Source organism: Sprattus sprattus (assembly GCF_963457725.1).
Source record: "Sprattus sprattus genome assembly, chromosome: 13".
Classification (NCBI taxonomy): domain Eukaryota; kingdom Metazoa; phylum Chordata; class Actinopteri; order Clupeiformes; family Clupeidae; genus Sprattus; species Sprattus sprattus.
This window is the reverse complement of record NC_137911.1, coordinates 6,101,703-6,116,170: the sequence shown is the minus strand read 5'-3', so window position 1 is coordinate 6,116,170 and position 14,468 is coordinate 6,101,703.

Here is a 14,468-nt window from a genome sequence, read left to right as displayed (position 1 = left end):
GCATTAACTCCCACATACAGTAAGGCTACACACAATAATTTTGGCTGGATTGCTGTTTTTGTTACTTTCTTGTAAAAAGGAGTACATTCAATGGCTTACATTGCATATCAATATTAATGTAAATATATTGAAATTAAAAATGGATACATGTAGATATTGGTGAAACTCTCACACACACACACAAGTTGTAGAAACTGTATATGTACTGCTCTGTGTTGGGCAAACATACCCCTTCCTCACAACGTACAATTCCACCTTTCAAATTATATCAGATAAAACAATATTGATGTAACAGATTACACCTCAGAAGATGTCACTGGGACTGGTTGAAAAACAGGTCAGGGGGTGTGATGTTGTTTTGGAATATGTGTTGAGGTGCGGGCCAAATGCACACCAACCCTTTGTCTGACTTGTCAGCGTTTACTGAAATAGAAACACTCAACCTGAGTGAGTTGATATTGAGGAGCACCTGGGGGGCTGAGAATAGAGTCGGAGAGGGAGGGGGAGGTGGAGAGGGAGGGGGAGGTGGAGGAGCGCACCCACACACACTGGCAGACGGTCTGTGTTTTTGTGTGATAGTTTAGCACCGTGGGGACAGGGGGCCACGGTGATACAACTCCATAGAGCCGCCGTACAAAAACCCCACGCAACTTTCAAACATTGCTATGGAACTAGAGAGGGTCAGAATACCAGTTGACTGACAAATAGCATCTCATCTTAGACTCTGGGGATAATGACTTGAATGATATTGAAGGATTTGTGATCATTTATGAAAATTTCATGCATGCCAGGTTTTGGGGAAGAAATCAAGTGAAGTGATACCCCAGTTATATTTCTCTCCAAAAATGCCCCTTCATCATGAACCTATTTTGGCGTTGTTCATTTTAATATATGCTTCATGAGAATGTCTTTAGGATTGCTCTGTTACTGCTTTATATTTTTGGAGTACAAGATGCCCTGGATTACTTTTTCGAAGTGAAAACAACCAATGTGATACTGGAAGCCAAGCATACTTTGGAGATGGAACAAAACTGACTGTTTTAGGTAAGTACAGCTCACGCAAGTTTTGGATTAATGTCTTGCAAATATTCTGATTCAAGGGCCCAGACTGTGCAGGTGTGAGATTCTGTTCAGCACACAGAATCAGCTGTGAAATGCAATGCAATCTGGTAAATAGTACCTAAATGATTTCTGCATCTCCGCTATTACTGCAACTTGGTTTTTGAGGTAGTCTCAAATTTGTGCTTGCTGCCCCACTGTGCCAATGCAAACCCGGCCTTCTTCGGCAATGGATCCCAACTGACCGTTTTGGGTAAGTTTAGGTAATTGTACCTTGTGGTAAAATTCACTGTCAAGCTCCTACTGAGGATTAGCTACCTTGTTGATTTCTGGTTCTTTGGTTTGCCAAACGTATCTCGAAAAATGTGATATTTGTCCTTACTGACGGCTATAAAGTAGTGGTACTGGTTGTCACATCATTTTGATACTTTTTGGCATGGTGATCTAACGCTGTGCCAACTATCAAGCTTATTTCGGAGACGGCACAAAATTGACTGTACTTGGTGAGTAAATTGCCCTAATGGATCATTACTTTTGTTTTTGAGTTGCTTTGGAGAAATGATCAGACATACATGATCTTGTTCTTCAACAAACAATGTTGCAAGTTGTTTTTTTACTTATTCAAAATGAGTTGAAGCACTTTTCAGTTTCCACTGTTAGTAAAATGGGCTGAAGTGGTTATGGTTGCCCTATAAATATTGTCCATGACTGGGGGCACTGTGCCTCTGGCGCCGGTCAAGCTTATTTCGGAGACGGCACAAAATTGACTGTACTTGGTGAGTAAATTGTCTAAATGATGCATAACAGATTCATACTTTTGTTCCTGAGTTGGTTTTGAGAAATTATCAGACATACACGATGGATGTTTGTTCTTCAACAAACAATGTTGAAAGTGTTTTTTTTACTTACTCAAAATGAGTTGAAAGCACTTTTCAGTTTCCACTGTTAGTACAATGGGCTGGAGCTGTTATGGTTGCCCTATAAATATTGTCCATGACTGGGGGCACTGTGTCTCTGGCGGCGGTCAAGCTTACTTCGGTGGAGGCACAAGATTAACTGTTCTTGGTAAGATCCATCAAACAAACACACATTGCGAGTTTGGAACCTCCATTGACTGAGATAAATGAAAGCCAGGGTGCTTTGTATGTTTTAACAACTGTAGGCAGAAAGTTAATCAGAGCTTTGTGTAAGGACATAGTTTTGCATGTGAAGGTTGCTTAGAGAGGGGTTATGGCATAACACTGAAACTCTGTGCTCCAACTCACAAGCCTATTTTGGAGAAGGCACCAAGCTCACTGTTTTAGGTAAGAAAGTATTTTGCATTGCATCTCTTAATGCTGTTTAAAGAAAAAGGGCCTTGAGGCAACGTTAGCATATTCTCAAGTGTAGATACAATATTGAAAGTTGGACTGTGTCATTAGTTTGGAACTTCCATCGACTGAGATAAATGAAGCGGTTCGGATGTTTTGTATGTTTCAACAACTGTAGGCAGAAAGTTAATCAGTGCTTTGTGTAAGGACATAGTTTTGCATGTGAAGGTTGCTTAGAGAGGGGTTATGGCATAACACTGAAACTCTGTGCTCCTACTCACAAGCCTATTTTGGAGAAGGCACCAAACTCACTGTTTTAGGTAAGAAAGTATTTTGCATTGCATGTCTAAATGCTGTTTAAATATACAGGGACTAGACAACGTTGGCATAATGTCAAGTGTAGTCTCAGCATAGAGGTTAAAACATAGGTTAAACACATATTCTAGTGATATCTATTTGTATCCATCTGCTTTGGGGATCATTTGTCTAAGTTGTTCGTGATGTCTTTTTATTGCAATGTTACTAAGAGCTCCCTGGCACCTTGCCAAATTATCCGCTGTTGAAATCCAAACAATATAGACATTTGGACTGTGTCATTTAACAGAATAGGGTTGGCATTACAAAATGTATACTTGTATGGGCCAGTCATGTATTCCTCCTTTCCTTTTGTGTAGAATATATATTTATATTGGTGTTAGATTTGTAATTAGTATATTATAGGCTGCTGCATTTGGTCTTGATTGAGCAGAGACAGAAGGTTTTATCTGTAGCCTTGTATCAGTGTGAACTACAACCCAGCGTACTTCGGCAGTGGTACCAAGCTGACAGTTTTGGGTGAGAGCCTTTCTTTCTGTTTGATCTTTTTCTGGAAAAGGAATGAATGAAATGAAATGAAACATAGCATAAAATAAATAGAATTAGTTTGGTGGTTCAAAGGTTGAGGTGTTTATTTGGTGTCTTTGAGGTGTTTGCAGTGCGTTGTAGATTTACATTTTGTCCTAAAACACCCTGATGGGCTTGATTCGGCTGTCAAAGTCTGTACCTCAATTATGTTATGCGACCAAACTCTGTGCTCGACTGACAAGGCAGAGTTTGGTCCAGGCACAAAACTCACTGTTCTGGGTAAGAACCTAATCTGTTTTCTGCTGTATAGAAAGATAACATTGTAATCAATCCCTTAATCAATTAAAGTATGTGAGTTTTTTAATGTCTCAGATTGGATCATGTTTTCTGTCAGAAAGGGAAGGAGCACTAAGCTATGGTCATACATACTCAGTTAGCTTGAAGTAGCTCAGTTTTTCTGCTGCCATTGAGCAGTGTGAACACTCAGCCTGCTCACTTTGGACAGGGAACCAAACTCACTGTTCTCGGTAAGAAAAATCAACTCTGTTTTTAATCAACTGTAGTTATTATTAAATTGTAGTTAATGTGGACTGCTCAAGTTAACTGTATAAAAGCATCAGCTGCAAACTACATGTGATCAAAGTTTAACGCATAAACAGGCCAGTAATACTGAAGATGTCATCTTAAAAGTGTGCAATGACGGGATGAGTGAATGTGGAAATTGTGAAAAGGTTTTCAACTTTAATATTTGAAGAACACCTTTGAGACAGATTGATGTTCAGCTTGCTCCTTTGCTGTTAGATATTCACGTTTGTGAGAAGAGAAGAACAGGCATCTTGAGCAACTGTTTGTGGTTTTCATCTTCATGAGGCTTTTTTGCATGATATGATTATAATTATAGCTTTCATATAACCTTGAAGATGAGTTCTTCAATTAGTTCTTCAATGACTAATTGTTCAACTTTAATTTGTATTTGACGCATAAATGACGCTGATGTTGAATCGGCAAGATTCTAATGTACGTCAATGACACTGAGTTTGTTAGAAATAGTGAGAGAAACATTGTTGCCATATAAAAAAAATAGCAGTGATTGTGTTGGTCTAAAAATAGGTCCATTGCTATTGCAAACAGTCTTTTGAGAGAATGTTGTTTGTACAATTTGGTCCTGTGGGAGTACATATTCTATTCATCCTTGCCAAACTCACAGTACTACTACAGTAGCTTAGTTCTTGTTTCTGGGAGAAAGTAGTGCGATCTGACACGTATTCTGGTGAAAACACTCCAAAAATCTTGAAATTTTGGTTCTTACTGAGCCCCTTAAGTGTATGGTTATGTTGCTGAAAATGTGGATTTATCGTGGATTTATCTTAAGTATAATGACAGCTCAAGAAGCAATATATAGATATAGTATGTAATGTCTCATGTTTTAAATGTTACCAGACATAGATTCATAGGTTTGTTTGAAGTATCAGACAGAGCCTCTGTTGGTTACAGAGCTTTGCTGCATTTTATTTTCCAGACAGCACTTGACTGATTTAATCATTCCTGCATTTTTCCCTTTAGTTCCGGACGTGCCAATCACTCCCCCCACTGTGAAGGTATTTCCACCAGAAAAAAGTGAAAGGTGTGACAAGGGTGTTCAGAAGAAAAGGAACCCAAAGTCAGTTACCCTGTTGTGCGTGGCCTCAGACTTCTACCCTGACCATGTGTCTGTGTCCTGGAAAGTCAATGACATGGATCGACCCAAAGGAGTGGGTACAGATAGCAGTCCCAAGCGTGATACTGTTGGCTACATGTACAGCATCACCAGCAGGCTGAGAGTTCCAGTCAAGGAATGGGGAAAGCCCAAAAACAGATTCACCTGTGTGGTCAAGTTTTACAATGGGACACACGATGAATATATAGAAAGCCATATAACTGGAGAGGCTGGTATGTCACTCATATAAATACCAGATATCCATAAACAAATTTACAAACATTTAGATTTGTTAAAAAAATGCTACAAAGGCACGTTGCAGATATTTGAAGACTGATGTAATCTTATTATGTGAAATACATAAGATAATCACATTTATAATCACATTAAGTCAAATACATAACTAATTCTGCCTAAATAAATGGCCTGTTGTAATTGTTCATGTTTATATTTCACAGAACAAGGCGATGTAGACCCAGGTAATTCCATGCATACACCAATAACGAAGTCATTCATCTAAACTGTAAAGAGTCCGTATGCCTGTCTATTACACATTACACAAATACGATCTGTGGCTATTAAATAATGAGACTAATTCTGTAATTCAACTGTAATGAAGCACTTGTCATACTCGTATAACTCATACAGTATATACTTGTAACAACAGTCTCATTGTTTAATAACCACACCTCATAGAATTAGGTGTCTTTATTGGCATACATTGTAATTTCATTACTGTAAAGATAAAACTGCTGTGTCTATTCTCTTATGTTGCAGCTTTTTATGCGATGTCAGCTCAAACTGCCAAATTTGCATACAGCATTTTCATCGTTAAGAGCTGCGTGTATGGACTGTTTATCCTCATTGTTGTCAAGAAGCAGGTAGGTAGATCAGATTAATTGTGACAACAAGAACAAGAACAGGACTGGTTCTTCCATTTCAAATGTATGTTTGTATGATTTTCTCTCTATGTATGTATGACTTAAAACCTTATTTGATTTGATATTGAAAACTTTTTTCTCAGATTTCTCACGGCTCAAAGGAAAAATGGTAAACACAGATGCTACTGGGATCTCTCAGGATCCGTGGAGTATGGAGGTGTCGTCCAGTTCTCCACTGTATGAAGAAATGTTTCCGTCACTCCCTTAATCATTACTTAACCTTTTCAATCAATCAAATATAATTTTTTAAATGTTCTTTATACATTTCTCTCATTTAAAATCACGGTCCATATGTAGACTGAAGAATAGCATGCAAAAATGTTGCTCCTTATTTTCTAATGTTATCATGGCAAGCATGTGCTATTAGGAGTGTGCGTTTTTCTGTAATGCCAGATCAATAAAATTACACTTTGCTTACTGATTTAATTCCAATGATGTTTCTTTATCTTACCTTAGATTTAGTATGTACATGAATATGTGTATGATTGTTTTAATATAATGCCTTGCTATCATCAAATAAAATGAGTTCTTGAAGACAACCATTGATTTTTGTCACAGTGTCATATATCTGGACATTACATTTACATTAGTATGATAAATATGAAAACATATAGAAAAATAAAAATAAACAAAAAGGGTTGTAATGATAAAGTTTGATATACTGTCGATATACTATGTCAGTTGGTAAACACAGCCCTGGGGGGTATGGGACAACATTTCTGTGGAAGCACTGAAGCGAAAACAGTGTAGGAGTACAATGGATGTGTTATAACATGTAGGAGTACAATGGATGTGTTATAACATATTGAACACTTCTCCTGTGGGGCTAGAAACAAATACTTAAACATTATATGACACTCTCACTCAAACTGAGTTCTAACTTTTCACCAAAACTTAAGAGTATTTGCTTTCCTTATTATACATATTAATTGTTAATTAAAAGAGTCTTTTTTGTAAAAAGAGTGTATATTGTAAAGATACATCTCTATATTACCACAGATAATGTATGTAAACTGGCAGAATGCGGAATATGTACACCACATATCATCAAATCAGTGAAGGGAACCATTTCAATCTAATTATTTAGCTTATCTTGTATAACTGCATAAATTAGCTGTATGGTCCCAGAAAAGAAAAGGTCTGGTAATCCTTATATTTTGTTTTGGCAAAATCATGCATACCACACAACACACACACACACACACACACACACACACACACACACACACACACACACACACACACACACACACACACACACACACACCACAAACATACACACACACACACACACACACACACACACACACACACACACACACACACACACACACACACACACACACACATACAACCACACTTATACCAGTTCAACTGCGCAAATGCAAATTCTTATTTCATGATATTTAGAGGTGCAGGCACAATGTGTGTATTTTTTCAAAATTTTAATCTGTGCTCTTTAGCATGAACATTGTTATTATTTAAACCAGCCTAAACAGGCCCATGCTTAACACTTTTAAACTGATCAAAGTGACATCATAAGGGAGGGCAACTTTCGCTGAACAATGTAGTGTACAGGGGGACACAGTGACACAGACACAAACACAACCTCTACACAACGGTCATTGAACAGACAAACACCCCAGAACTCTGAACAGTCACACAAGCATGCATGACTTGCTATACGTATGTGTTCTACATAATTATCTCAAGTTTCATTTACTCTAGTGTTTCCACTCAAGCGACCTCAGCTGGTCCACATGTCCTTGCATTCCTTTTGTCATCAAGGCAATGTTAACCTCAGCTGGTCCACATGTCCTTGCATTCCTTCTGTCATGAAGGTGATGTTAACCTTGTGTAAATGTGATGGCACTGTAAGCACCAATTCCCTAGTGAACTGAGACCGTGTTCTCCATGTTTATGTTTGTTTGGGGAGATTTCGTGTTGATTGTGTGAAGGGGGCCCCTAGGCACGGAAAGAGATAATAGGGCGACCCTACCTTTACCCAGCACACACTCCCAACGGGCCCCCCACTGAACCCTGCTAATACCAATAAGTGCTTGTTGGCCCAAGGGTTTATGTTACGTCTGAAATCATCGTGTGCAGGCTTCGGGAGTCTGATCTTTGGATCAGGGACAAAGCTCACAGTTCTTGGTGAGTAAACTACTGTTTCAGTTCCACGTGGGACTGGACAATGTTTGAATTGTGCGATGGTAATACAGAAGTGTAATCATGCATTTAGGGACCATGGGAGAAGATATTGAACTTGTTGCAACTTGATGAAAACCTTCTCAAACAAAGTCATTTTCTTTTACATTTGCCTCAAAACCGTAAAAAATAAAGTTTGAAAAAAGGTCATCTGTAACATAAGTGTATTTTGTACACTTCATATGTGTGTTAAGGGCTGTGTTAGTTTGTTAGATAGCAGAGGGATTTAGTACAGCCTTAAAATACAGTGTGCAGTCACACAAGCAGATTTTGGTCCTGGAACTAAAGTAACCGTCCTAGGTAAGTTAAAGGATATTTGTTCTAATTATCTGACTGTAGTACATGCAGAGTATATATTTTGTATGAAGTTTGAAGTAAAAGTACTTTTTGTAAATAATTACTATTAATTTCATCTACAATGCTTTAGAATCTAAAGTTTAGAGTTGCACTTGACAGAAAAAAATGACAACTGACAGATCTTGTAAAACATTTTGATTTTGAGGTTTGTGCTCCAGATGTGGTATTGTAAGGGGGAAACAACAAGCAGTGCATTTGCAATGTTCTTGCACTAGTTACCTACTTCCTCATAACAATCGCCAACAAACTCTGTTTTTGTTTTCCCCTGACAAACATGTCACAGATAAAAAAGTACATTCTTTAATCCCATATTGATTGTTAGAAAACATGTGTAATTTACTGCATACAGTAAGTGCTGCCTAACACTCAAAAATTATGACATTAATTAATTGACATTAACCTAATCATTTTTTTTTGTTCACATTCCCTACAAGATCCCCAAATTCCTGTCACAAAGCCAAATGTTACGGTCCTGCCACCTTCTCCGGAAGAGATCTGTGGGAATGTGTCTCTAGTGTGTGTGGCAACAGATTTCTACCCTGACCATGTGGCTGTATCCTGGAAGATCAATAATGAGACTGTTACGAGTGGAACGGGAACAGACAACAGTGCCCACCGTTTAAACGAAACGTATAGCATCTCTAGTCGCCTGCGAGTTAAAAAGTCAGTTTGGCAAAACACCGAAAACACCTTTACTTGTTCCATCCAGTTCTTTGATGGGGAGGACTATGTCACTGTGACAGACATCATTCATGGCCAGAGTGGTGAGTATCAACTGTATGAACTAAAAGGTGACATTGTGGTTATACTGACACATTTCTTATCAACTGACACCCCCTGTTAACAGTGTAATTGTTTGTTTTGTTTGTGCTTTGTTTTGGCAGGGTCAGGGTTGTCAGGTGAGTTTCTTCCACTGTTAAGAAAGACAGCTGACATGAAATTAGTTTGACTGATTTCAGTCATTTATGTGCAAAAGCCACCACTGTAAAGTTTTTTATTTATCTATTTTTTTGCTGACAGCGTCCTGAATTTAGAGATCATTAAAGGTCACGGCTAATACGGTAATCTGTGTTCTTGTGTTTGTTGCCAGTGGAGACGGTGCGTCGGGGCATGCTGACTGCACGCTTTGCCTATCTCCTCTTTTTGGGCAAGAGCATTCTGTATGCTTTAGTGGTGGGCGGCCTGGTGTGGAAAATCAGGGTAGGTGTTTTTCCTGGCCTAATAGCAGCTGTATTTGCATCATAATACATCAAGATGATTTCAAATGTGCTGCATAGTATAGAACTGTTTATAAAAAATATATATACAGTATATACTATATATTTTTTTTCAGTATGTTTTACTCATGTTTGTATTTTTCTCTCTTTGTTTCTGTTTTTTGTCTTTTTATCACCTCCAGGGCAACAAGTAGAGTACAGGAGAATGATGAAACACCATGAAATAACGGCTATGTTTAAAAGTAGCACTTTTCTTACGTAACTATGCTAGAGTGTCATTTCAAAAACATGTTTGTTTTGTATAATTCCTGCATACTCTCTGTGTGTAAAACCTGTGCCCAATGCCTGTTATGCAAATGAGCAAAACCATTTTCAATAAAAAAGAAACATGGCATTAAGACAGCAGGATGGAATTAATGGTGTGGTGTTTGAATTCTTTGATCCTTTAAATATCTCAGCAAATACATGTCTTTTCCAATCAGATATTTTAAAATAGCTGGTGTGGGGGGCTACACATAAGCACACTAAGTAAACCGTAGAAGCAAGATGATAGCTGTCATTTCTCAGAAATGTCACAGTGGGGATGGTTCATTTTGATGTAGCGTCTCCCACACTACAAAGGATCAGATAACCACTTCCTCCCATAGACATCATTTGCTCGACAATGGAAAGTGTGTCTCGCCTTCTGCAGCTCCTTTCAGTTGTGTTGGCTTGTGTGGTCTGAATATTACACTTTTTTTCCGAAAACACTCACACCTACATCTATACTTTGCTGTGTGAAAACACAGACAGTATGAGGCACTGTTTCCACCGAAGGAAACTCCTGGTTTATGAGATGAGTCCTATTCATTCCTCCCCGTTAAAACATGTTACTGTAAAGGGAGATGTAGGTTACTGCAGTTGTGAACCAGAACCTCACTACTGGTTGTCCTGACAGCTGAGTGTACCCTCACAGATGTCAGTGAAGTAGGGCATGTTAAAACCTTTAGCAAGACAAAACACACAGATCAGTTCTGAAACTTCTCTCTTGTAACCCACCCCACCCCCTGACATGTTGCATAGATGAACTTGTGCACAGGAAGTGGCTGTTTTTTTTAGTGTTTCTTGGAGGGGGAGTGAAGTCGTGGGAGGATGTGGTGACAGCAACCATGCTGTGCACTGAGAGCTAAACTAGCAGCTCACAGGCCTGTAGCGCTGCATCTAACCACAGCAGAAAGCTCCAAACACAAAGCCGAGAGCACACCAACACAGACACCCACCAACACACACACAAACCCTCACAAACACACACCGAGGCACACACAAGCACACACAAACAGCCACCAATGTACACACAAACACACACCTACGCAAACACAAGCACACACAAACACCCAACAACGCACACACAAAGTTACACAAGCACACACAAACACACACAAACGCACACACAAACACACACCTGGAGCTACAGTGCCTCATCTCCAGGATGTGGCTTTGTTGAAAATGGGACACGCAGTTCTCATGTATGAAGCTTGTTTATTGTGCAGCACTCTCAAACTCTGCAAAACTTGCTCTATTTTTTCTGGTGCAGAATGCAAAGAACATGAGAAATGGTGGTCCAGCTGGCGTTAGAACAAGATTGTTTGCACACATTTCTTATATATTCTACGTACAACTAAAATGGTGTGCTTGGGAAACTGTGGGGTAAACTACTGTTCAGTGTTAAAACATTTGCATTTCATTCGCAACTACATGGCTGAAGTTAAGCTAGTGCAAATATTTCACAGCTGATTCATGTTTGCTTTGGCAAAATAAAGATAGCTTTCAACAATTATTGGACTGGGTGACAGAAGTCTTGTTAGGGATCCCTTCAGCCATCCAATTTTTGCAAGGGCCTCTACAGTGGTAAACTGGTAAAAAAAAACATCCATCCATCAAACTTGATGTTCGATTCCCCATGAATGTAAGATTGTGTCATTTCAGTTATGAATGCATGCAGATACTTTGTAACAAAACACAGAGAACATCAGATCTCCTGATCGCCTCAGACCTGTACAGGTGCCTTGCTAGGACTGCCATATATATCTGTGCTGCAACCCACACATCTGAAGCTCACTGGTGGCATATACAGCTAGTACAGTTACCGGTTAATGTTTTTTTTAACTTAAAAAAAAAAAAATCGTGTATGGTGTATGGTTTTTGTTCAGCTCCTTGAGAGATCTGTGTCACTGTGGCGACTAGCAGCACAATACCACACAGCTGGTTCTGATGGCTGTACACTAGTAGACTCTAATGACAACTGCAGGTCCACAGGCCGGCTGGCCACGAACCCATCTACCTCAGTTGGGTCCATCGTGTTTGCTCCCCTAGAGAAGAACTTCAATTCCATCCCCCCAGAGGCAGTCCATCGATACCAGTACAGGACTGGGTTGCTGACCTCCGCTATCGTGCAGCCAACTTTCAGTGTTGAGTTGGGCTTTAGGGCCAGCTCCGGCGTATCCTGACTGACCAGAATAGTCACCACACCTGGAAAGGAGATCACAGAGAGGAGGTCACTCTAAGCAACTTTGAGCTATTAAGGAATACAGTTACGTGTCCTGTTACTGTAGGTCTTCTTACAACACACGCACTGCCAAAGTAGAATCAGAGGGACGGGCATTAAGTGTGGTTTCATGGTGTTTGAATAAGCCTTCCTAGGACACTAGTTATAAACACAGAAGGGCTTGGTTCTTAAAAAGCCACAGCTGCTCCCTTCCTGGGGTGTGGCTCAGAATGACTATGGCTGCACATAGACACCTCACTCAAAACATGTGCTGTTTTGACAGGAAATATATGTCTAATGGAACCGGAGGGTTTAAAATGTCATAAGTGAGAAGTAATATGGACAAAAAAACTGTATAGTGAGGTGTTACCATAGATATTGGGCCGCTTCAAAAGTATGACTTATTCTTAACATTAGGTGTAAACTAAACATCCACCTATCAATACTGCTCTATTTTTCTTTTCATTAAAGTACCTACAGATACTCCTCAATGTCTAAGCATTCATAAGGTTGCTTATTATTTTTGAGACTACAATAATATCACCAAGCCCACTTTAACAAATTCTGGTTGCAGTTGTAGCACAACTGTACAATGTAGGATGTTATGTCATGTTAAAGCCCCATTATGGGAGAATGGGTATTTTTTTGCTACGGATCTCCCCCTGAAGTTGCAGACTGTAGGTCACTTTTGCACCACTGTCGTAAATACAAATTGTGCTTCCACACCCCTAATGGACAGTGGGACATGTGTAATTGTTGACAAGCTGAAGGATGTGGAACAGGCAAGGACAATGACAGAAGCCAAAGAAGCATGCCGACTGACTGATGACGACTGACAAATTTTACAGAAATATGACTCTGCATAGTTTTATTTATTGTGACAATGGATATGAATGATCCTCTAACCAAATGAATAACAAAAAAAGAATGACAATACATTATTTTCTAAGCTTTTGAATAGGAAGTATGTGTAATCTTTAAAAAAAGTAATTTTGAAACATGATAAAGACACAAACTGTGCATAGTATATATGGGACAGTGACATTTAGTACAAGCTAGCAGAGTAAGTTTTTAAGGTAGCAAACTTCTAAGGCTTATTTAGTGTAAGATTTATGAAGACTGAGAGAACTTTTTTCGATGTAAGCCTGAGACGGGACTGAGGTAGATGACTTTGGCCATCTGGAAACACTACAGATCTCCATGAGACAGGGATGACACAGATCAGGTTACAGCCTTTGTCGCATTCATAAATAACATTGGCAGGGATGTTTATGATGTAAAACTAGTAAGTCGACAGCCTTCAAAACATAGTCAAACATCAAGCAAACGCAACACAAGACACGTATGAAGCTTGTTTATTGTGCAGCACTCTCTGCATAACGTGTTCTGTTTTTTCTGGTGCAGAATGCAAAGAACATGAGAAATGGTGTACCAGCTGGAGTTAGAAAACAAGATATATTCTATTTACAAATAAAATGGTGTGCTTGGGAAACTGTGGGGTTTCTGTAAACTACTGTTCAGTGTCAAAACATTTTCATTTCATTCTCAACTACATGGCTGAAGTTAAGCTGGTGCAAATATTTCACAGCCGATTCATGTATGTTTTGCAAAATAGAGATATCTTTCAACAATTATTGGACTGGGTGACAGATGACTACAATTAAACTGGTAAAAAAAAAACATCCACCCATCAAACTTGATGTTCGATTCCACATGAATGTAAAACTGTGTTGTAATTACTGCACTTTGTACAAATTCATTTCATTTCTGAATGCATGCAGATGTGTTGTAACTCTGCAAAACACAGAGAACATCAGATCTCTTGATCGCCTCAGGCCTGTACAGGTGCCATGCTATGTCTGCCATATATATCTGTGCTGCAACCCACGCATCTCAAGCTCACTGGTGGCATATACAGTTAGTAGAGTTAACGGTTATTGAAGTTTTGAACTTAAACAAAAAAAAAAACAATAGGGTATGGTTTTTGTTCAGCTCCTTGAGAGATCTGTGTCACTGTGGCGACTTGCAGCACAATACCACACAGCTGGTTCTGATGGCTGTACACTAGTAGACTCTAATGACAACTGCAGGTCCACAGGCCGGCTGGCCACGAACCCATCTACCTCAGTTGGGTCCATCATGTTTGCTCCCCTAGAGAAGAACTTCAATTCCATCCCCCCAGAGGCAGTCCATCGATACCAGTACAGGTCTGGGTTGCTGACCTCCGCTATCGTGCAGCCAACTTTCAGTGATGAGTTGGGCTTTAGGGCAAGGTCCGGCGTATCCTGACTGACCAGAATAGTCACCACACCT